This window comes from Zonotrichia albicollis, chromosome 13, assembly GCF_047830755.1.
Source record: "Zonotrichia albicollis isolate bZonAlb1 chromosome 13, bZonAlb1.hap1, whole genome shotgun sequence".
In the NCBI taxonomy this organism is placed as follows: Eukaryota; Metazoa; Chordata; class Aves; order Passeriformes; family Passerellidae; genus Zonotrichia; species Zonotrichia albicollis.
In genome coordinates, this window is record NC_133831.1 from 16,475,067 (window position 1) to 16,498,584 (window position 23,518).

Here is a 23,518-nt window from a genome sequence, read left to right on the forward strand (position 1 = left end):
CAAAAATGTTTATAGGTCATCTAATAGCTAAGCATTCTGTGGCTTAAAGTAAATCCTTTAGCATTGGATTCCAGATTTTAGGGCTTGCACAATTTCCTTTTTTTTCCTTCTGTACATAACAAGAAATATAGTTTTTGCAGTGGAGCAAAAAGCTCTGTAATTTTCTCTGAATAATGTAGCAATCATTGTTTTCCCCAAAGTATATTGGATTATTTTGGTCTTAAAGCTGCCTAAGAACTTTAGCAGTACCTCGTTTTCTTTTTTGCCCCCTTGTTGCTCAGTTTCAGAGTTACCTTCTGGGATAGAAGGGATGCAGGTACTTACTGGATATTGCTTTCAGCTTCATGTCTTATGATATACATGCTAATATATTTCCAGGAAATTTTGGGTTTGGATGTAAACATCACAGCTCTCTTTCTTCTAGAAAATAATCTAGACATCAATTTTGGAGCTGCATGGGATCTTTTGAGTATCTAATAATGTAAATCCCTTCCAGTAACATTCAACAGAAAGGATTTTTAGGAATGTAAGTGGTGTTACATCTCCAAACTCCGCTCTGTCCTAAAACAAAAATCTCCCAAGATATTTTTAAACCCCAATGTGCAGTAGAATTTGCACCATCTCCTTTTGCTACTTGCCATTTTCCTTTTCCCAGTGCAGTTCACTCTTAATTCTGCCCAGTGAGACAAGCTAAGCACAAAGCAGAATGGCAGTTCTCAGGACTTGTTCAGCTCTGATGGCCTTTCCCCACCTGCTCCATGCCAGGGATATCAGATATCAGGGATATCCATGAGGAACTGGCTGATGTCAGCAAGCGGCTGTAGTGGTACCACACCCCTAGAAACTGCTTCCACCTTGGACTGATTTCATTTTAACACCTCCTTCTTGCAGTCTTCTCTCCACTGTTTGGCTTCCTTCAATGGGCTTTGCTCACTGATGGCCTCAGGGCTGAGATTTTGCATTGTGTCTTAAAAAATGAGGGAAAGGGAAGGAAATTGGTTCATCATTGCTTTAATTGAAGGCTGAGCCAGCCTTTTGCATTCTGACAGGTGTTAATACTGTTCTACCATTTTGTAAATGCTCTTCCATAGCTGGGGGACCCCAGATGGACAATATGACTTTTACAAATTATATGGTAATTAAAGATATCCCAGCATATCACAAGATATGAAGAAATGTTTGTTAAACAGAAAAGGTGTTTTGAAATGCTGTGATGATCTGATATACAAAACAGCTTCTAATTTGTTCTCCTGGTGCTAATTGCCAGTAGTCACTAGATAAGATTAGACTGATGGTAATTCACTGTATTAGGCAACAGAGAGTTATCTTTGCAGGTGTATTTCTCATGGCCATCAAAATACTTTAATAAAAAAGGTGAATATTATTAAAGAGCAACATCAAACAAAGGGCTAAATACTTTTTTTTCCCCTCCTTTACTGCTGACCCTCACTTTTTCCAGAAGGGTGAAACACTGATATTTTAGGCATTAGCACATGAAGTCTTGATATAAACCCAGTTCCTCAGTCTAGGAAGATTTTTCCTTTTTCTATGTAATAAAGATTCCTAAAATCATACCTCAAGTCCTCCCCACTCATCTTTAAAAAAAAAAAATTACCTGGAAAACAGCATTAAAATATTATTTCATAAAAGTTTTTGAAAATATTTATTGTGGAAATTTTAGAAATTATGAGTGAGAAAGGAGAAAAAATTAAGGCTAAGGAACATAGAACTAATTACATGTATTCCTTAAGGCTTCTTTAAGGCCTCATGCTGGATACCCAGGGAGCTAGAATATAAGTTTCTCTGTCTTAGTAAATCAGCATAATGATTCTTTTTAGTGTTTTGGTGTGACTCTCAGAATTTTTGGGTATTAATAGAAAATAATTCCTGTCTATTCCCTTTCTAGATCCTTTAGGGAAAGATGCTTACTTTTAAGCCTTTTGCATGGGCACATTTTGCTAAATTTGTGGGGTTTTGTTTTTTTTACTTGTGCAGATTTTCAGAACTTTTGAAGGAATCTCTCTCAGGATTCATAACAATGGAAACAGTGGTGACTGGAGATTTCCCAGTAAAATTTCCTATTGTTGTCAATTGCCCTTAAGAACATCTCATCACTTTATTTAAATGTACATGCTGGTTTTTGGTGTATTTATAGTTGCTGGCAAATCCACTGTTTTATAATCTTGAGACCACTAATAACAGGCTCCCAAAATCTTGGGGACAGGAAGGAAGTTTAACAATAAACACAATACAATACATACAATAAATTTAATAATATTTATTAAATAGCAACACAGTAGTCAGCCAGTATGAATTACAAATAAACATTGGCCATTCAATTCTTCACCAATAAAGCAAGTGTTGCTAACACAAGTGACATTATGGAAATGTTAGGATCTTGCCCTAAATACAGAGAACCCCATACCAGAAAGGCATAGCAAAACATATATGCAACATTGTCTGCAACCTGCCAACCCTTTCCTTTTCTGACCAAACTCCACTGATACTTGCTCTGCTCTGAATTTTAATTAGTGATGGTGTATTTTGGAGATGATACATCCAGAAGTGCTGATAAAGCAGAGAGATGAGCAAATGAATGCTGCACATCTACACAGTGACCTAACATTTGGTGGGTGTCATACAATTATTTTCCTCATGACAGGGAGTCTGAAAACCTGCAGGTAATTCAGTGTTGTTCAGCATTTCTCTGTGACTTGGATTTGTTTTGGTTTTATGTTTCTGTTCTTGGTTGATTTTTCTGGCTTTTTTCTCAATGGTTATTGAAAAGGGTTTATTTGAAATCTGGAATCTGAAACACATAGTGGTTCACCACAATTTTCTTAGTGCTGTTTTTGACATGTAGAATCTGCTTAGGCTAAAAAAAATAGTAATTTATAGTCTCAGTAAACAGTGTTCAGTGGTGACCTTTCTGCTCAAAGGCTGTCTGCTCCAGACACCCTATTAAAGACTTCGGGATGCCTGAGACAGTCCCTGTGTGCCTTGGTACTACAGCAGGTCAAGGAACTCCTTTTAGTCAGTATGGAGATTCACTTTGTAGTGGCATTTCAAAAAGGCTGGGAGAGTTGCCCTGTACTGCACACACTTGGTAATTGCTAATTTCAGGTCTTTTCAGGGTAACTGATTCTGTAATGTAAATAAAAAATTAGGGTTGTGTTTTTAAACCGAGGCATAACGGAGCAAATGGAAAATTTACATTGTACTCACAGAAGATATTTATTAAGACTGAACAACAAAACAGAATTTCTGAAATGGGTTGATTTTTCTTCTTGAAAAAATGAAAAATTATATTTAAAAAAATAAGTCGTATTTAAGAATGTAAATATCAAGGGGATTTTTTAAACTTTACAAATAGTTAAACCTTCATTTCTTTATATAACAGAAATCATAGCAGAAAATACATGTAATACTGATAAATAATTTGCATCCTTAGATTTTAAAAATAATAATTGCCATGAAAACAATAATTTTATGAACTTTTTAAACATACGTATATATTATATATAAATAACAATTTAATACACTTTATATGAAATTTTGGATGGATTTATACATTGTATACAAAAAAAACCATTTTAACAACCATTTCATATTTGTACATAAGTGTAAATATAAAACACCAATTAACTGCAGGGAGAATTCTCCTGAACAGGTTTTGAAATGTTTAAATTATCATTGTCAAGTAGGCTCATTGAAAATTTCACTAGTAGCCACGGAGGCAGAGCAGGAGCGCATTGTGTGATGTCTGTTAATCACAAAATAAATCTCACCCATAAGCACATGCATGGAGCCCTGTAAGACACAGAGCACTTTGTGTCTGAGACACTTAAATCCCTGCTCACCTCAAAAGCAAGGCAGGTGAGTAAGTGCTCTGCTGGCTCGGGGCCAGCTCCTCCAGGACTGACCTCAGAGGGTTGGGATCCCCTCCTGCCTCTGGTGTGAAGATGCCCTTGCACCCAGCAGGGTCCCATGAAGCAGCGCTTCCTCAGCAATGCCCAGCCTTCAGGTACCATGGCAAGCTTAGAATACTTTTATTTTTTCCCCTCTGTCTTTCTGGAGGAGAAGGTAGAGTGCTTGGGTCTTGAGGAAAAGGTGTGATGTATACAAAGGATTGTGCAGCATTTTGCTTCAGAGTATAGGTTTCACTGTTTTCCATTGTTCTGGAGTTTTGGTGGTTTATTCAGGTTACGTGAAATTAAAAAAAATATTTTATGAATGCTAAAAACATTTATAGGGGCCTTGTGCTCTAAGCATGTTTCAATTCAAATTAAGAAACATAGAACAGAGTCTGTACTTGGTCCTTTTGCTAAAGAAATATGTCACATTCTTGTTTTTATTTTAATTTGTCTGAGACACAAGATACTGAATATATAATCAGTCCTTTCAGTTTAGTTATATGCATCAGGTAATTTAGGTTTTAATCTTTCCAGTTCATATTTCCAAAACATTTCCAATCCTAGGAGAACATCAGCCAGCTGCAGACCTCTTAAACTGAACAACAGTTCTCAGCACAGCTCAGAGATGCAGGAAGAAGTGTTCCAGCTTTTGCAAAGAATTGCATATTATTCCCATGGCCTTCTTTGTGTATGTCATCATTTGTAAAAGTAGAAAAGAAAAAAGGTGGCCAAAATTACTCAGATTTAATTGCACCACTGAGACGATAGAATTTAACTCTTTTTTTTCCCAAATGTTGTGGTTTATATTTGCACACGAGGCTTTTTTTCTGCATATAGTTCTGTTGGTGTGTGGAGCTTGCTGACTCATATAAAATAGAGTTTATTATACAAAAATACAGTAAATATATCTCAAGGCAACAGGAAAAGCTCACTGTGCTTTGTGTCTAATTGTTATTTATTGATGTGGGGGCCACAGCAGGCCTTTACCATTTTAAAAATTGTCTTCAGGAAAATATCTTCTTTTAATTTTTGCAAATCACATTTTCAGCCCTACATTGTGAAGGATGCAAAGCTTTAGATGATACCCGAAGACTTGACAGTATATTATGCCAGGGAGTGACAATTTAAAAAAAAAAAAATCCAGTTCCAAGTGTAAGTTTAAAAATGTAACTAAAAGCCTTCATCAAAGTTTAAAGAGCTTCTTGCGCTTTTAGCATCTGCTTATTCTGATTTATTGACAATGACACACCTAGCAACAGTCATTCCTGCTGAAGCAGTGAAGTAATGGACTTCAGGAGAAAAGGGGAAAAACAAGTAGGTGCTGCACACAGGAGAGAGGCCGCTGATTACAGACCACTAATTTGTTATGCACTCTGGCAAATCAGCAGTGATTCATATGACAAATAAGGAGAAAAAATTAACAGCTGTCATGTTGTGATGTGTTAATTTCCTGACAGTCTCTGCACTGAAGCCAATTACTGATTTAAGGGCAGGGAGAGAGAGCCCTGTTCAAGCTTCTAATTAGGCTTCTTCAAGACTAAAAGGATAAAAGCAAAAATAAGAGCAAGAGAATGAAGCAGGTAGCCCCAGCTTCATAAAGCATACATGCTCTTAAATCCTCAATTAAATAGCTTTAAGCTTAAGTGTGTTTAAGATAAGAATTTAGAAACATTTATTCACTTTTATCCACGACCCTGTGTTTTAGTCCTTTGTGTAGTAATTGGGAGATTCAGGGAGCCCAGGGGTCTGCCTTGCCCTCCTCCTGCAGCCGTGCAGGTCCTGGAGGTGACCTGCCACTAAAACCTTTGTTTAGCAATGGCAGCACCTGCACATCAGCTTCAGAGCCAGCCAGGGCAAAGGGACATCAACAAGTTCTTGCCCTTTTGGCCCTGAGAAGGGTCCTTGTAACTTAAGGGAGCCATAATTGCTGGTTAAGGGCTTGGCTCTGACTCCTACCCTTGCATAAGCAGCCCTGACACTCATGGAGGGCTGAGGAGCCTTGGGCCACGCAGGGAGCTGAGCTCATTCTGTGAGTGCCTTCACTGGCAAGGCACTAATTGGAAAGGAGAGCAATCAGCATCCAGCCCGATGGAGTCCAGTGAGAGGCAGGAGCTGCAAAGAAAGAGCCGTGTTGGGGAAATACCGAGGCACCAGGTGATTCATGCTATGCTTGTGAAAGGAGCCTGACTCAGTCCTGTAATGTGATGTACAGTCCCCAGCTGTCCCTAAAACAGGCAAATAAACTGGGTATGGCATGAGGCATTCCAGTAAAGTAGCTGATTTTTTAAGAAATATTTTATTTTCTTAATATAACACTTAAAAAATTAAACCCAGGTTTCCTGTTGACTTGCAATTTAAAGCTAGGGTATGGAACTACCAACTGACTATAAAGAGCCTTCGCCTTTTTTTTTTGGCATTTACTCAAAAGTGACGTGTGATATAAAAATCAGGAATTAGTCACTGAAAAGGAAGCATGGATTTGCTCCAAAAGGAAGGAGCATTTTCATCCACATAATATTTTAATTTTTTTATCTGACATTCAGATGGTCATGAGGAGCAATTTTACAAGTTGTTACCAAACTTTTTCAGGACTCTCTTCTGCTTTCTAAAAAGCAATTATAGTAAAAAAAAATTGAAAAATTCTCTTGTGTTTTAAAATTGGCAGCCATGTCTTACATTTACATTATGGCTCCCTTCATTTGGGTTTAAAATACAGCTCTTCCTTTCTTCAGGAATGGGCAGAAGCAGAACTTTACAGAAGAAATTCAGCAGCAAATATGATGTGAATTCCTAAAATCACAGAAAGAAATAAATATTTCTAATGAAGTTGTGCAGCCTGCATTGTAGGCCAGCCTCTCCAAAGAAAGTGTGATTGGCCCCAGCTTAGGCACCTGGTAGAAGCTGAGCAGCAACATTACAGAGTTTAGGATATTTAAATTATCCCAGACCAAAATTTCATATTTAAATGATCCCAGACCAATGTTATTTGTATTAGACTTCAATCAAACTGCTCTAGATATAAAATAACAGTTCTGATGATTAGATGGGATCAACTGGAGAATCAAGTGCTGGTGGGAAAAAAAAAAGAAAATATGTGTGTGAACATGCCCTAAATTTAATGCTATCAAATAGAAAAAAACACATATGAAGTCAATGTGGTAAATAAGTGACAGTGGAACAATGCACAAGAGACTGGCTTTACTGGGGGAATCAGCTCAAAGGCATTTGAAATTCACTGCCTGCAATTCTTTCCACCTTTATTTGGCAACTTTAGGTAAATAATAATTTTTGAAGGTTTTGAGCAATTATATAAAACAGATTTTGTGCTTTTATTCCTTATGTTTGAAGGATTTAGTGATCTAAATTGATGACATTGGTTCTTAACCTGCTGTAAGTTTTCATGCTAGTAGGATGGATGTCCATTTGTAATAGTTATTAATAATTTTTGCATATTTCAATATAAGTGATAGTAGGTTTGCTGTTGTAAGAGCCAGTAAGACCTTTCTGACATTGATTCTGCTTGCAAGTTCATCCTTATTCTTGCTGGGATGGATAAAGGTAATTCAGTCTCTAGGCTTGCTCAATCCAGATCTACTATCAATTCAATTGAAATATGTCTACATTGAATGTATTATCTTTTTTGGAAGGATAGCTAAGTGAATTAAGCACATGCAATACTTATCTTATCACTGTCCAGGTTAACTTATACTTTATTGATTTATAGTGCCCTTCATAAGCACAAAGGTGTCCTGCTCTATTTTATGCCCATGGATTGCTCCAAGCATCTTTGAAATGCAGCCCCTTCTGTCATTAATTGGCTTTCATGGCTAATTGTGCCCAGAGTCAACTGCTGGCTCAAAGCAGAGTCTTCAAACCCTTTTCAGGATTCCCTGTTACAGACTGGACAGGTGATGGCATTTTTGGGCTTACCTAAAACCAGAGGCAAGACAGAATAAAAAGAATAAAATAGGATATATTTAATGAAAGGCCTTTAGGTACATTAAAGGCAGATGAAGCCTCCCCAAGGGGCTACATCCAAAATGGATGATGGTCACAAGTTTTTCAGACAATTATAAATGTGGTCTATTTACATATCAGGGGTTAATCCTCCAATTACAGCTTCCAGTAATGAAGTCATATTCCCCCAGTTTGCTCTTCCCACAGTTCATTTTTGTTCATATTTTTGAAGTCTGAGGCTGTAGGGTGTCTTTGAGCTTCAGGCCTACAGGGATTATTTTGTCTGACCAAAATGTGAAGACAGTAACTAACACTCTACATGGAGTTTAGAGTTATACCCTAAAGCAGTACAGCTATATAAAAGCTAAAATCTTAAGGCATCACAGGTTATAAGAGGCCAAATTCTGGAGTCTTTCCCAAGCATTGCTGGACCTGGGGAGCCCTGCAGCCCTGCACAGAAGCATGTTGAGTGTTTAGACCTGGTGTGGCTCAGAGCCTCTGCTCTGACTTGTTCCTTGCCCGGTGGTGTTAGACTGCACAGGGGCACTGGTGGAGCCAGAAGAAGGAGACCTGTACAATCCCACACAGATGCAGGAGGGGCTAAGATTCCTGCATGATCTTCCCAATTTCTGCTTCTGTAAAAAAGAGAGGGGCAATCTGACTCCTGGGGCATATTTAGTCCTCATCCCAGGAAATCTGTCACTGAAGTCAGTGGGTGTTTTGCCTGAATAAGTATTGAGTAAAGACTGAAGGCTTTGGCCTAACATTTATATCAAATATGGCCTTCCCAAATTCATTAATTTCAGTTTTAAAATTATATTGTCCATATCTCTTTTTACTGTCCCTGACCCCTTTTGCACACTCTCACCATTAACACTCCCAGCCACAGATATCTGGGAATGTATTCCATCATCAGTAATACATTCAACCTGACTCATATTCATAACCCACTCCAAGTTACTGGTATGAAGAGCATGGCCATGGGTTACTAAACACTGGATTTATAAAATGTGAAGAAAGAAATATGCTGCACTTAAAAGTATCAGAGCACATTTTGCAGTGTGCTTGATCTCTTACACGTGGTCTCGTGCCACAGTCTGCATTAAAAGCAATTAATAATATCAACTCCTATGTGAGAAGCACTGCTGGATTTTACCTATTCTATATATTTTACTTTCCATGTGATGATGAATAAATTAATCCCATTAATATTTAATTAACTTTAAGTTGAAAGGTGACATCTAACTTAGCCAACTTACTGTTCTGTAGCTAGTTTAACTTTGGGTCATGTGATTTTAATTCTTTCTCTATGACCAGGTGACTAAAGGGAAAAAGAAAAAAAAAAAGAAAGAAAGGGAAATGCACAGATTAATTTCATTCTTTAACCTTCCTAATGCATCTGCTTGCTTGCATCGAGTCGCAGACAGCAGATCATCACATGATTTATAGTAGTGACCGCTGCCTGCATCTCTCAGGCTAATGACACATACACTAAAGTCATTGATTTGTATGAATAGCCTCCGCTCTTCATTTATCACAATTTAATGTAAGAGTTTGCAATGCAGAAAAAAATTTCACATGGGAAGCATGGCCCCACAGGCCTGACCGCTAAGCAGTTATGAATCATTTGCTGCCTTTTAATATATAGACTGTTCCATTCCTGAAAATGCCCTGTAAGGTTGTGTTTCTTTACAGAACACCACTACAATTAAAGACCAAAAGTAGATGTTTTAAGATAAAGAAGGTATGAAACATGGAAAATTTAAACCTTTGTCAGCCTCTCCATTTTCTCTTTTCTTAAATGCAACATAAAAAGCCATTTTGATCATTGATGTAAGCAGGGACAATCCATTTAACTTTAGCAGAGTTGTACCTGGTTTTGTTAATCCAAATTTGGCCCATAAAGTTTATTGATCTGCCTGTGTAGTACATAAAACTCCAGTAAGAATACTCACCTAAAATCAGAAAACCACTATGAACAAGTAGGATTTGGAAAATTGTTTTTACCTCAAGATAAAAAAAAAAAGATCCAGTTTAAGTTAGAGGAGAATTCATAGTTTTGCAAATGTATTCATTAGGGAAACTTAAAATAGTTTTTCTTTGTTTGAGTTTTTTGGGATTTTTGTCCTTTAACAAAAGCTGAAATTCCTTATGAATTCTAGTTCCTACATTGTTTGGTATGATAATTTTAAACAGACATGACAGGTCAAATGTAAATTGTAAAAAAATCTCTTTTTAAATTATTTATTCTATTTATTAGTATAGGTATCATCCAAGCCATTATTTCAAAATTATAAGTAAGAATGAAGAAATAATTAATTCTTTAGTAGTGTTCTCAAAGCAAAAATGAAGTACCAGATGTTGATTTCTGATTTATCTGTAAAAGAGTGAAAAATAACTGAGAGGATTTAACTGTTTTCCTTATAGAAAAATAAGTATAACATTAATAATTAAGTATGGTATTTGAAAGTTTAAAAAAAAATCTGCTTTTTTTAGTTTTACACATATGATTGTATACGTATGATCATTGTTGACTGTAAAAGATGCTGTGTCTTCCTTGGGACAGCTCCTCTTTGTACAGAAATTAAAGGTTTAGCCATTGATTTAGGTTTTTTTTTTTTCTTTTTTTTCTTTTTTTTTTTTTTAAATATGAGTTCAAAAGCCTATCAGTGTTTTGGAGTTCTCAATGCAATCTTGCTGGTCACAAAATCACTGTTTTCACTGGAAAAGGAAAACTAAATGAGTGTTTGTGCTTCCAGAAAGAAGTGCTTAACAAACAATGACAGTAACTTCTGAGGGAAATATGTTCCTAATGTTCCAGTACTTGCAGGAGTCTCAGTCCACATGACATACTTTCATTTTTCTCAGGTAAAAAAAATCATGAAATGAAGGGAAAACATATGCAGTATCACAAGACAAGGGAACCAGGTATCCCAAGCATTTTAAACTTTTGCCTTTATTTCACAAATGTAAAATACTGTTACATTCTAAAGAGTTTGGCAATGTTTTTAGATGTGCAGAAAAAGTGTGATAAAGCTTCTATTGTGTCAGCCACTGACATTGCCAAGTTATTTTCCCTTAAAGATACACTTTGTATGCAAATGTATTTCAAAGATTGAAAACTAGGAATTTTCTGAATTTTCTTCCTCTTGTATTGCTTGACAGGGACCATGTGTTAGACTGCCAATATTTAAAAGAAAGAAAAAAAGGAGTATTTTAATGATGAGACTGAAAAGTTTCCATTTTGCCTCTAGATATTTTTGTATAACCAATCTAATTTTTTAAGCATATAATTCAACAAATTCCCAGCACAGCATGAGGTGAAAAAGAGAAAAAAAAACCAAAGTAAAAATTTATTTAGAAGAACTTCAGCTATTGATAAAGCAGGTAAGCAGAATGACAAAGCCTCACATCTCCCAGACTTCAGACATTTTTAGCAGGGATCAGTTGTTATCAGAATAAATCACCCCATGGTGAACATCTCATAGTTAGGATGAATCAGTGCAATCCAAGAACATCAGTCAGCTTTAAACATTCAAAATTAGTTGGGTTTGTGCAGTCTGACATTTGAATGCCATTTTTTGTATGTGGAAGAGGTGAAGTGGTCCTGGTGCAAGGCTGGCTCCTGGTGAGGGTTCTCCTGGCTTTTCCAGGAGCTCCAAAACCCAATCCTTACACCCAAAGTAGTGGCAGAGGTTTTCACTCCAGAGCTGAGGCTGGGCTATGATAAGGCTCCACAGTTCCTCGAGAGGAACAAAATGTTCCTCTACTCATTTCTGGTAGGAAGATGATATTTATCTAACAGGGATATTGGATATTTAATGTTCTGGCATGTTAAGCTGTCATGCCAGCAGTACTTTTATACATGGTTACTGTCTGTGTAGTTATTTATTGCCTTTGTTTAAAATATGTCTGCAATTTTAAAGCCTGCATTCAGTATTTTTCAGATGCAAACCAATCTGGTTTTTGTTTCAGGATGTGGCAGTACTTTGCACAGACTGTTTAGCTGCTGTAGGTGTAATGTATTAAATTGTGTATGTACACAGTTTATTCCCACATATTTATAGCAGACTGAAAATTATGTTAGAAAATTGTAGAAGAAAATATTGAATTTTTCTGTAGTGTTAGGGAAGTACTGACAAAGGCCCCAACGTTTATTCATGTTTTATATACCTTTTTACTCTGCCATTCGCAGCAATAATATAGTTCCAGTCCATTAGTACCTGCCACATCACCTGTTTTACCTATAACTTGGCAAACAATTCAAGAAAAATCCCTAAAATTAGAGATAACCTATCACAGGCTGCAGGGTCTTACTTGCATGTGTAAATATATAAACAAATCTTGTTGTACTGCAAGGGAATATGCTTCAAAATGGAACTGACAACATGTCTGCAAGAAAATGCAAATATAAGAACTAGGGAGGGGAGGGTATTTTGACTTCTTGCATGAGATTGATATGAGACACCTGCTTAGTTCCCAAACTATCTAAAAGGCAGAGTGGAAGCAGAATAAGCCTTCCATGTTTTTTCAAGATTATGGCCTTTTATCTATATGAGGAGGTACCTGGCATATTTCTCAGGCTTCTGAAAAATAAAGTAATGACATAATGTAGAGCTCTGGGACTTGGGAGATCCAAGCAGGCAGTCTGATCTTATTGTTGGAGAAACAAGTGCCAAAATTTCCCACAGACTTCTGTTAGACCAGAGTCTGCATTTGAGGTTAAATTTGGGTGGGTGGTTGTTTCCTGGAAGATTTTATTATTTCAAAGTGCAGTTGTGTTCTGGCTTCCAGGAAATAAATAAGTATCTGTAATTGTTTTTTAATATAATTATGTGTATCACCTACATATTCTTAGGGAGTGAAGGTCTGATGAAATGTGGGTGTCATGCTCCAAAATGCTTTTTCCAGTCTGCTGTGTAGCAGCCCTGAAGGAGGTGAAGCCAAGGCTTGGGGCTCCTCCAGCTCTTCACCAGCCTGGCACGAGGCTGTCTGGAAACTGGGGGAGCAAATTTCAAGGCAGCCAGTGAGATGTGACCTAGTGCAGTGAGTATAACAAATGGTTATGTTTAAAAATAATTTCAAATTGCACTGAAGATCTGTAATCCAGATTCTGGGCTGCACCTGGCAGCTGTAACTTGAGAGAGGGGCTGCTGAAAGCAGCTGTGGGCTGAGGGTGACCTCAAAAGCACCAAGCAGCCCAGTCACCTGTGCCTGCTGGTAAGGGAAGAGTCTTCTGTCACAGCCTTTCCAGAAGGAAAAACTGCACCAGTTGGAGCCAAGTGAATCCTTTAGTTTGGAAAAGTCATTTAAGATCTTAAGGTGTGGTTGCCTTTAAGTTATTTTCTGCATAATCAATAATGCAAGCTTCAGTTTGTTTGTCCTGTGTGTAGTGGAGCAAGATGTGAGAAAAGCCTACAGGAGAGGGTTTGTTGTAGTTACTGCTGACACCACATTCATTCAGGCTGCTGGATAAAAATGTGGTCATGTTGTAGCATTCCCATGTAGCCTCCATGAAATGAGATATGCTTCACTTCCTAGTCTGAACTGCAGTCCCTTCTTGTCACCCTTCACTTTGGAGGTGGCTGGAGTTCATTGTAGGTTTGTGACTCAAGATCATGCATTAATGTGGTGCTGTGAAAGATGAGTTCAGTTCTTGGTAGAAAACATTAACAGAACAAGGAAAAGGGTAGAAAAGGTTAAAAACCTAGAAAACCTTCTTTGATTTTAATTCCTTGGGATCTTTAGAGCAAAAGCACAGCAGTGTATAGCACTTCATCTTTAAAGTCATAAAATTATCTGGCTGAGATGAACATTCCCTTTGAGTTCAGGTTCATGATGCTACTTCTGAAAGTATTTCCAGAACTGCAGAATGGCTCTTAGACATTGCTGTTAATACTAATGGGGATAATAGGTCTGTTAAATGAGGTCCACCAGCATTAACTTTGAATTTTCTGGAGTTTGGTGTGATGTTTAAAATGTTCTTATCACCTTGGTATATGAGCATCGTGCAACAACTATCAATTCATTTTAATTTTCTGTTTAAAATACTTTACATAAATCTTGAATTTTTTGAAATCTACACAAAGCACATTGTTTAGCCAGGAGATTGGAATATTTTCTTTTTCATCAGTTGCATTCTCTTGGGTGCATCTGTCTCAAATGCCTCTCCTGAGAATGAGCACCAGAGGGTTTGAGTTTGTGTTAATTATTTGAGACTTTCAGAAACCTCTATTATTTACTTGCTAAATGTGTATTTCCCTAAGATTATAATAAATTTTTTTTTACTCCTTTTTTCTGTGTTTTGTTCATAAGATTATAATTATTCCTGTCATAGGTGCTTATTACTTTATGTCTGGGTGCCATTGGTACACTTGCTCTAAAAAAAACCCAAGTGTTTTTTTTGAATAAAAGAGCCCAAATTTTAGCCCTGATTCAGTGGGGCAAGCAGCCATTTGGCTGTTTGCAGGCACATCCAGCCAGCTGGACTAACCACATGCCCATGGGCAGCTCTGCCATGCTCAGTCTTGTGCTGCTGTGGAGATGCAGCTTCCAAGCTGCTGCTGGCTGGGTTCCAGCTAGGTGGCTGCACAGGAGGCACAGCTGGCATGCAGCTGGCTGCACCTGGCTACCTGCGCATGCCCTGAGGCTCAGCTGCACTGCTGCAGCCTGGGCTGCTCCTCAGAAAGCTGTCCTGACTCACCTGAATGGAATGGGTATCTGACATCTTGTCCCAGGTAAGCAGTGCCATGCCCTGGCTGCCCTTGTGACAGGCTAGGCAGGACATTTCACACAAGGAGGGAGACTGCTGAGATGTGCCAGAGACATCTAGAAGTGAGCTCTGTCCTATTCCATATCAGGTTTTGCAGGGCATGCATCTCACAAGCTATACAGGGAATAGAAGAGCTCCTTACAGTGTCCAGAGCAGAGGGAGATGTGATTTGTAACAGGAACCTGTGGTCATTCTGTTTCCTTTCTCTGCTCCTACAGCTCACAGGATTCCCTCTAGCAGTATGAGTAGGGACATACAAAAACTGATACTTTTCTGTGTTGCAGAAGAGGAACATAGGAAAGTTTCATGGGCCACACCCATTTTGCTATTTCCTTAAAGTCAATACTCATTGTAAAACATCTAAATTTTACTGAATTTACTCAGGCATCTACTTTATACAGGTTTTGGGGCTTTTTTGTTCAGTGCCGAGTTCTCTTTCCTCTAGTCCATAGCTGTATGAGGAAATAAGTTCCCAAGAGTATTCAAGATAATTAATCTTTACAAAGACAATTCCTTTCTATACAGTCATACTTTTGTCTCAAAAATATGATGGAACTCTCTGAAAGGAAAGTATCATACCTTTCTTCACTTTATTTGTACACTGTCCTCTAATAGACACTTATCTGTTGTAATTTTTTTTACTGAAATAGTTAACTTTGTCTTTTTTTTTCTTGTATAAGTGTTAGCCACAGCAGAACTTTCTCCCTTACATTTAGCTATATCAGAAACCTATTCTGTAAAAAATGTTGAATCTGTGCATTATTGTCCAAATTCTAAAGATCAACCAAAACCTGTGTGTATTTTTCCAACAACTTTTATAAACAGTCTCCAAGTTCAATTTGCTATTATAATTATTGCAATTATGTGGTTGATTAATCCTTGTCTGGAAAAAAAATCTGCTTGGAAGCTTTTCACATTTTAGCATGGGGTAGTGCTGTCCAAGAAGCTGGGCAGAGGAATTTCTATTAAGCAGGTGTTACTCTGGAGCAGTAAGGTGTTTCAGGGGTTCAAGAAGAAAGCAGAACACAAACCCTCCCAGCCTTGGCAGCTCCCTTGGGAGCAGTGACAGTTCCAGGCAGCTCCATCTCATCCCATTGTGTCCCCAGCCCTTCATTTCTCCTGATATTTGCCAGCACTGGCTCTTGTGCACCCACGTGGTCACTGGATCACAGCATTTGCTCAGCTGAAATGCTTGCCCTCCTTTTCCCTCCCCAGCTTGTCTCTATACCAATCTTCCCTTCACTATTTCCTTCCTGCTACAATTTTGCCCTGGTCACCTCTTTTCCCCAAAAAAACCCTGCAAATGCTTAAAAACCGGGAATGTATAATAGGCTTCCGAATATGTTCATAAAATACCTATGAAAATAAAACCCTATCTATGAAAATAAAAACACATGAGCTGAATCAGCAGTTGTTACTTGCAACTATTTGATTCTCTGTGTGGCTATTATACATAGCCATCACAAAGGAAATAAAAAATATTTGATATTCCTTTTCCAATTTCACTGTCTATCCTGCTTGCTGAAAAACAAAGCTAAAAATCCCAATCTGTTGTAGTATTAAAGTATTTGCTGGGCAAGTACTACAGAAATGACCATTGTGGTACACTATCAATTGCTTTCACAGCTCCTGCTCAGGATATTTCCTAAAGATTTAGAGTGTCAGTCTAGAGTCTGGAAATACTTCATGGAAAATAAGAAGAGAACCAAAATATAAACCAAACTGAAACAAAAGAAAAAAGAGTCAAAATATGTTCTGCTATATAGTGCTTAATACTAGAAGATCTGATTGACACCTGGTCTGTTGAGTTCTTAGAAAAACCAGCAAAGGCAGCTGTAGCAAAGATGTACAGAAAAAAAATCATTCTTTAACAAAATATGAACACTGCTATGAAATCAAAAACTGTCAAACTCAACCTGTCCCCCTAAACTGTTCGGGAATGCTACCTGAGGTAAGTTACTCAGCAAGATACAGTTTTAGAGAAACAATTATATATTTTTCTTACATCTTTGGGTTTAGATGTTTTTTCAGTTTCTCCTCTGTAGTCTGATACCTGACTACAGCAGGTCTCCTTAGGCCCTATCAAAAATCTCTTCACCAATCCCTTCCTGCTGCAGTTTTTGTCAATGCTGCCCATAAATCCACATAATCTCATCTCCTATTTTATACTTGACTGTCTCTTCAGCTATCCTAAAACAATCTTTACTGAGCCCATGTTCAGTGACTAGCTTGGCCTCATTTCCTCCAAAAGAACTAATGGGACAGGACAGCTTCATTTCCATTTTTCAGGAGCATTGTGACATGGTGGTCACCTGGATAAGAGTAGCATGTATCAAGATTTTGAAACTATTGAAGACTGTGGTCATTCTCTCTGAGGAGAAAGCAAGCTCATCTTCCTCTTGACACCAAGCATAGCATGGGGAAGGAGGGATAAAATTCCCAATATCCTTCTGCCTGTTTTGATGAGGTTGCATAAGAATCCATCATGGTTTGTTTTGCTAGTGATCAAACCTTGTCTAAGAACTGTACAGACAGACTGTAGCAAAATTAACACTTTGATGATTTTCTTAATTAACTTCCCCCTTTCCCCCAGGAGACTCATCTTTCTTCATCTCCTCAATGAAGAGAATAAAAGAATAGGATTTCTGGCCCCTGGCTCTTTCTCTTACCTACCTGAAGACAAGAAACTCAGGTGCCATTTTACTGTCCAATATTAACTGTGAGGAAAGTGCTGAGAATTAATTGAGTGTGGGCTGCAGATGAGTTGAATAACATCACACACTGACACGTACTGTTCATTAGATTTCTTGATGCAAAGGTGGTTTCTGCAATAATGGTACCCATGTTTTAATCTTATCTCTCAGGCTTGGGGAAGGAAGATAAAGCACTCTGCTGTGTAACTGAACTGCTTCATAGGTGCTAGAGTCCTGAGAAATGTTCTTAATACCCTTCCCAATGGCTCTAGCACATCTTAAATTGCTTTACAAGAAATTCAGCTTAAATTTCATCACTCCCAAGGCACCTGGTCATTTGCAAAACCAGGCTGGTGTACATCTATTATATAGATTAAAAAAACAACAACAAAACAAGACTAAGTAAGTTTGGGTGTATATAATTAACTACAAGGATATTGCTCATTTTCATTTCCCTTATAAACACTTCCTATATTTTCTTTGCTTTAAATGCAGAGCTCCTTAAAGAGGTGGAGAAAAAAAATCAGTTCTCACCCACTGTTCTGAAAAATGGATCCTGTTCTGTTCCCGTGGCACTGGCTGATGCTTGTTTCAGTTACTCAGCATGATGCTGTAATGGAAGAACTGTTTAGACTGAAGCTCCATCTGCTTATCAGCGAGAGGCTGCAAGCCTGAGCCACACTCCACTGCGTCTACTGGTGTGGAGAGAAGGCTCTGCAATGGTGTGTGGGAGGAGCAAGAGCCATGGCAATGAAAGGAATGTGAGGCAGAGCCCTCTCTGTGGTGTTCTGGTTGGCAGACTGGAGTAGCAGCCCCTCTGAGCAGGTGTGGAGGGAAGCAGGGGCTGCTTCTCACTGTACCAGGCAGCAATCAGAATAAGTTTGTGTGGAGGTGAGGTGGGATAAGAGGGAGTTATATGGGATAAGATCTGGTATTACCTGAGGATAAAGAGAGTTTGGCAAGACACGTGCATATATGGAATACAGCAATGCAAGGCCTATCACTTTAGAGAAATTTGAGTAAAACAATTTAGTAAGATGAGACAACATTAAAGGGATCAAAGCTGACTGATATGGGACCTGGAGAGAGAATAACTTGTCAGAGACAGTGAAGACACAGCAAGGTTCCATGGGAAAATGAGGAAAATCTTGGAGAGTGCAAGGTGTGAAGGAGGGAGGTGGAGTGTGTCAGCTGTGCTGAGTCTGGAAGAACAAAGACAGCTTTGGGATAGAGGGATGAGGAGGAAATCCTTTTCCCCCCAGCAAGCAGGTGAAAAGCATCCCTGGCACGTGGGGTTGGCCATCCACCCTCTGGGTGCAAAGAATGAGCGCAGTGGTTTTATAATGCTGAGGAAACGGAGAGAAGCAATACAAACATGTGGCATAGGCTTTAGTTGGGCCTTTCCGCATTTTGGGGAGTGAAAGGCTTTGCACATTGCCCAAATAGGCATGGCGCTGAGATGTGTCTTCCAGGTACCAGAGAGGAGAGGAAGACTGAGTTTCAGCTCTGAGCCTCACAACTCAGAGCTTCAATTTGTCCTTACAAAGGACCCAAAACTGCAAGCAACCAGAACCTTGTAACAACATTACCTTTGTGGATGTTCTTAAGATGCAAGTCTTCATGCTGTAATTCTTGTGTAATTAATCTAACTTGGACTGGGAGATTTTTTTTTCTGGTTTTCTATATTTAAGGTGAGAGAAAATATTTTAGACTTTGTTTGCAAGCAATGCTGTAAACTAAAATTTAAATTTAAAATCTACAAAGTTAAGACATCACAATTTGTGCAGAATTTTCTACTGCTACCCTATTCATCCTTATTTAACAGTAGTGCATTTGATAACAAAGATAAAACTTGCACAGCCTTCATACTCCTTGTCTTGTCTCCACCATTTCATGGCGCTGTCATAGGCACTACTATCCTGTGTGTCACTCCACCTCATTCTGTGCTTTCCCACTCTGCAGATAACAACTGGTATCCACTGGGATTGATTTACATATTAAACATTAATTATTTTCCTCTCCTTAGTTATGCAACATCTCTGTGCCTGGCCAGCAGCAAGATGTGGTGAAAACTTCAGTGCTCGGGCCTGGCGTATTTCTGCTGCTCGTGTCAGCCCTCCCGGGTAGTGCAGGAAACAGTATCTCCCAAACCTGTCAAATCTATCACTCTTCTAGTTCAAATGTTGACAGGCCTTGGTAAAGCACTCTTTAAACAGATCTGTTCTCTGTCACTGCCATGACAGTAATACATGAATCCACAATCACAATGATTTTAGAAACAGACAGACAACATGAACTATAAAAGCCTGATCCTGTTAGAGCTTTCTTGGATGAGTATTTTAAAGGCAATATTTTTGTGCTAACATTTTTGAGAGTATTGCATGTCTCTGATCCTGAATCTCTTGTTTCTTTTTGATATCTTGATCCCTTATCTTGACTCCTTAAATATTCATTTTTCTTGTGGCTACCTCAATCTATTTGCTAGATATTTTCAAAGCCTTTTTACTGGAGATGTTGCCATGTTGTATCTAGATATCCAATAATGTGGTGAATTGCTACTCCCACTGAGCTGAATGCCAAAATCACAGCAGATGTTGTTTGAAAGAAGGAGGCATTTATTATCTCATTGGACATTACAGATAGAACCATATTTTCTGTAAGAAGAATCTGGTGGCAGAAGAAGCCCTCGAGTGCTAATAACATCCCATAATAAAACTGGGCTGGAGATGCCAACAATATCTGTGACCAGGGATGACCAATGGTATGTGGAATTTCTGATTTGACTGTGCAGAAATGCACTTGAAGCATTAGCTAAGTCAAAAAATATGGGGTTTTAAGCTGTCAGGTCCATTGTACACTTCTCCTAGTAGGTACAGTCTAAACTTCTGTGCTGTTTTTCAACCCATGCTCCTGAATATTTCTGTTGTGTAGATATTGTTAACATATGTTACAAAATAAAATTTCTGACTCATGAATGACCAAAGGAAATAAGTTTCTCTTTGGGTCAGAAAGAACTGTTTTGCCACCCACCATCTCATGAGCTGAGTGTTTACCAACTGGGCCTTAGTGATCTACCATTGTAGGTTAGTAAATACTAATATTTATCTTTAACAGAGCTGATACTAAAGCTTCATGAGTAGGAACAATATGTCATTATGATTAAGCAATGTTTTCTGAATTTTCACAGCTCTGTGAACTGTTTCTGATGTTGTTGAGGACTTGTTACCTTGAACTGGATGTGTTCAATATGGGCACCCTAATGGCCGTATTTAATTTTCTCATATTTCTGAAAGATCTTCTTAAAGTTTGAACATTAAGAGCACAATGCTTCAAGTACAGAGATAATTCTGGTCTGAGGATAATATGTTCAGAGGAATATTGGTTTGAAGAAAGTTGTGGATTTGTCTAAAAGTTCAAAGGATCCTTTAAATTGTTATCGTTTGCATTCTGAAGCTTTTAGTGTTTTTTTTTTGTGACTGACTATGCACCAAATTTGAAATTCATCCTGGCCATAGCAATGGGTAGGCTAATGTCCATATTGAAATATTTGGCATTATGGTGTCATTGTAAATAGCATTACAATTTTTACCAAAATGTTCATTGATTCCATGTATCTATTGCATCTCTGGCTCTGTGCAGATGCTTCACATTTCTCTCTTCATGTATAATGCTAATTTTTCACAAAAAAAGATTAAAAGATCAATAGAGGAGCATTTCTTTGCCATTTTCTCCAAATTGCCTTAAAATCTTAGGTATTTGAAATATAATTACCAAAAGAGTATCAGTAGCATTTAAGTTTCTAGTGGGTAAGCAAATCTGGCTGTTTCATAATGTTCAGGTGCATAGCTGTTATGAGATGAAGGCGTAAGTAAATTGTCAGTTCCTTTGATACCATAATGTTTCCCTAATGGAACCATGGAACAACATTAGACAGATTTCCCAACACCTCCCAGAAGGGTGGATAAAATGCAGTTTCTCATCATAATCTTCTCTGTGTTTTAATATGAACTCTTTTTCCTGTAGTACCAGTAGCCTATATGCAGTGTTTTCACCCCTTTACAGACTGATAATGAGTGAATGTTCATGTGGTCTGTTGCACAACACTAAGCTCTTATTTCACTGTCTGCAGTTACGTTCAGTAAGTACAATATGAACATCATCTCAATTAACAGAGTACCTTCAGGGCTTTTCTTAGCCAACTATTCTAGCACGCTTGTCCATACTGTCATCAGCACCTAATCAACTAATGATGGCTGAAAATGAGGAAGGCCAATCCCAATAAATCCAAAGGATAGTAATTTTTCTCTTTTAATGCCCTTCTCCCTCCTTCTTCCTTCTTCCTACGGCACATTGCAGTAAATTAATGTCACACTGGTTATTACAGTAGCGCTGCTATGGCAAGTATTCAAGCAACGGTCCTCGAATATTTTACCTCAGCATTTATTTGTCCATAAAATAAAATAGGATTTATTGCAGTACTCTCTGGTTTGAGGACTGCATGGACAGCAGCTGTGACAACTCCTTATCTCCACTGCAGGTAAAGATATAGGGGATGTTTCCCTGAAGCTAAGGAGAAATAAGGAACATGGAAGTCAGTCAACTACAGAAGCACAGCGTCACACAAATTGGTAGAATAAATAAATATAAGCATTTAAAAAAATCCTTCTTTGTACCTAACAAGAAATCTAAGAAAAATAATTCAGTAATTTTATCCTTTAAAGGTGTTAGTAAATTAAAAGTGTAATCGTTGCTATGAAGATTGCTGTGTCCAAATCAGATATAGGATTTTGGGACTGAAAGATGGAAAGGTAAATGTGAGGAATTATTGTTGCAAGCGTTATTAAGAAAAAGAATTACAAACAGAAAAAAATATCTCAGTCAATACAATTTTACGGTGGTTTATTATTAGTGTTGTTCACTTAAAAAATAGTTCACTTAAAAGGCTCCACCTTAAAGAAAAAAAAAGCTCCCAGATTATAAAACATAGGTTCTGAAGCCAGCCCTGTGGAGATGCGACTGCTGTCTTAGAGATATTCATATTTTCAGCTGCATGTAAATTTCTGTGTGTCATTAACATCTCTGAGCTCTGTAATTAGGTCTCTCCTGATCTGGTTATAGTTTCTGTACATTATGAGTATGTAAGCCTCTCCAGGGAAGCACAAGGCCAGCCTTACAGGGTTTCCCCTTTCTGTGCCACAATTTTGCTCTTATCTTTAGCAAGTACATCCTAGCAACTGCTTGCTTGGAGGTTACACTGAGATCCCAGGGAAGGGCTATAAAGCATTATCAGTCTTTGCCAGCACGAGTCTCTAGCACTGCACCAAGGCCAGAGCACCTCCTTCCTTCACAGACTCTCTACTTTTCCCTACCTGGCACTCCTCATTTTAAATATATTCTCTTACATATTTTTTTTATTCCCCAAATTGCTCTCCAATTTCCAATTATAGTTATGATACTATTTTTGCAAATTTTCCTTTTTTTTCTTTTTTTTTTTTTTTTTTTTTTTGGTAAGAGAAAAAGATTTTCCTACAATGTGAAATGCGTATCCAGAACTCTAGCTGTGTTTGAAAGAATGTTCCTTCTGAATAAATAATGTCTCAGGAAATGAAATATAACATATAAACCAAACTGTTTGTCTTTCTGTTCTGCTTCTCACTGGGAAGCACCAGAGAGTTCAAGTACAAAGAGAAAACTGGTTTATTAAAGGATGCTTGCATTTAGATTAGTTTGTTCTGAAAGCCTTGTCTTGTAGCATTATACCCAGGAAATGCTATTCTCAATATAAGGAAGTGCTCATTCCATGGGCCTGGCTCTTTTTTGATTTTTCTTGAATGAGGTTTCTGCTTAGGTATAACAAAATATTGGATAATGAAGATGGAAAACCGATAAAGAGTAAAAAAAATTATACAGAATTGCTTAGAATGAATTCTGTGTGTAATTACTTGCATTTTTGCTAACTACTGTATAAACAACCCTTTTAACAAGGCAAATTGGAAACGTGAAGACAAATCAGCTTAGGGATAGAGCTTCAATTTATTACACAATGATAACTGAAAACTTTGTTTCTGCTGCGTTGCAGTCAATTTCTACTGAGCTCACACTCTGAATGTGTGATTAATCATATGAGCACTGGGGTTGCCAATAAATACCAAAACCTTAAAACTATAACAACTTGCTCATTT

At 37.9% G+C, this 23,518-nt stretch overlaps 1 long non-coding RNA gene across 1 annotated transcript in view; it reads right to left on the reverse strand.

The window, feature by feature from the left end:
- The window catches only part of LOC141730807 (uncharacterized), a 59,005-nt gene extending 40,948 nt beyond the window's left edge, over positions 1-18,057 (reverse strand). Inside the window, exon 1 of the long non-coding RNA XR_012582474.1 lies at positions 17,871-18,057. This is a non-coding gene — a long non-coding RNA (uncharacterized LOC141730807). The remainder of the gene's footprint in view (positions 1-17,870) is intronic.
- Between the last annotated feature and the right edge of the window lie 5,461 nt (positions 18,058-23,518).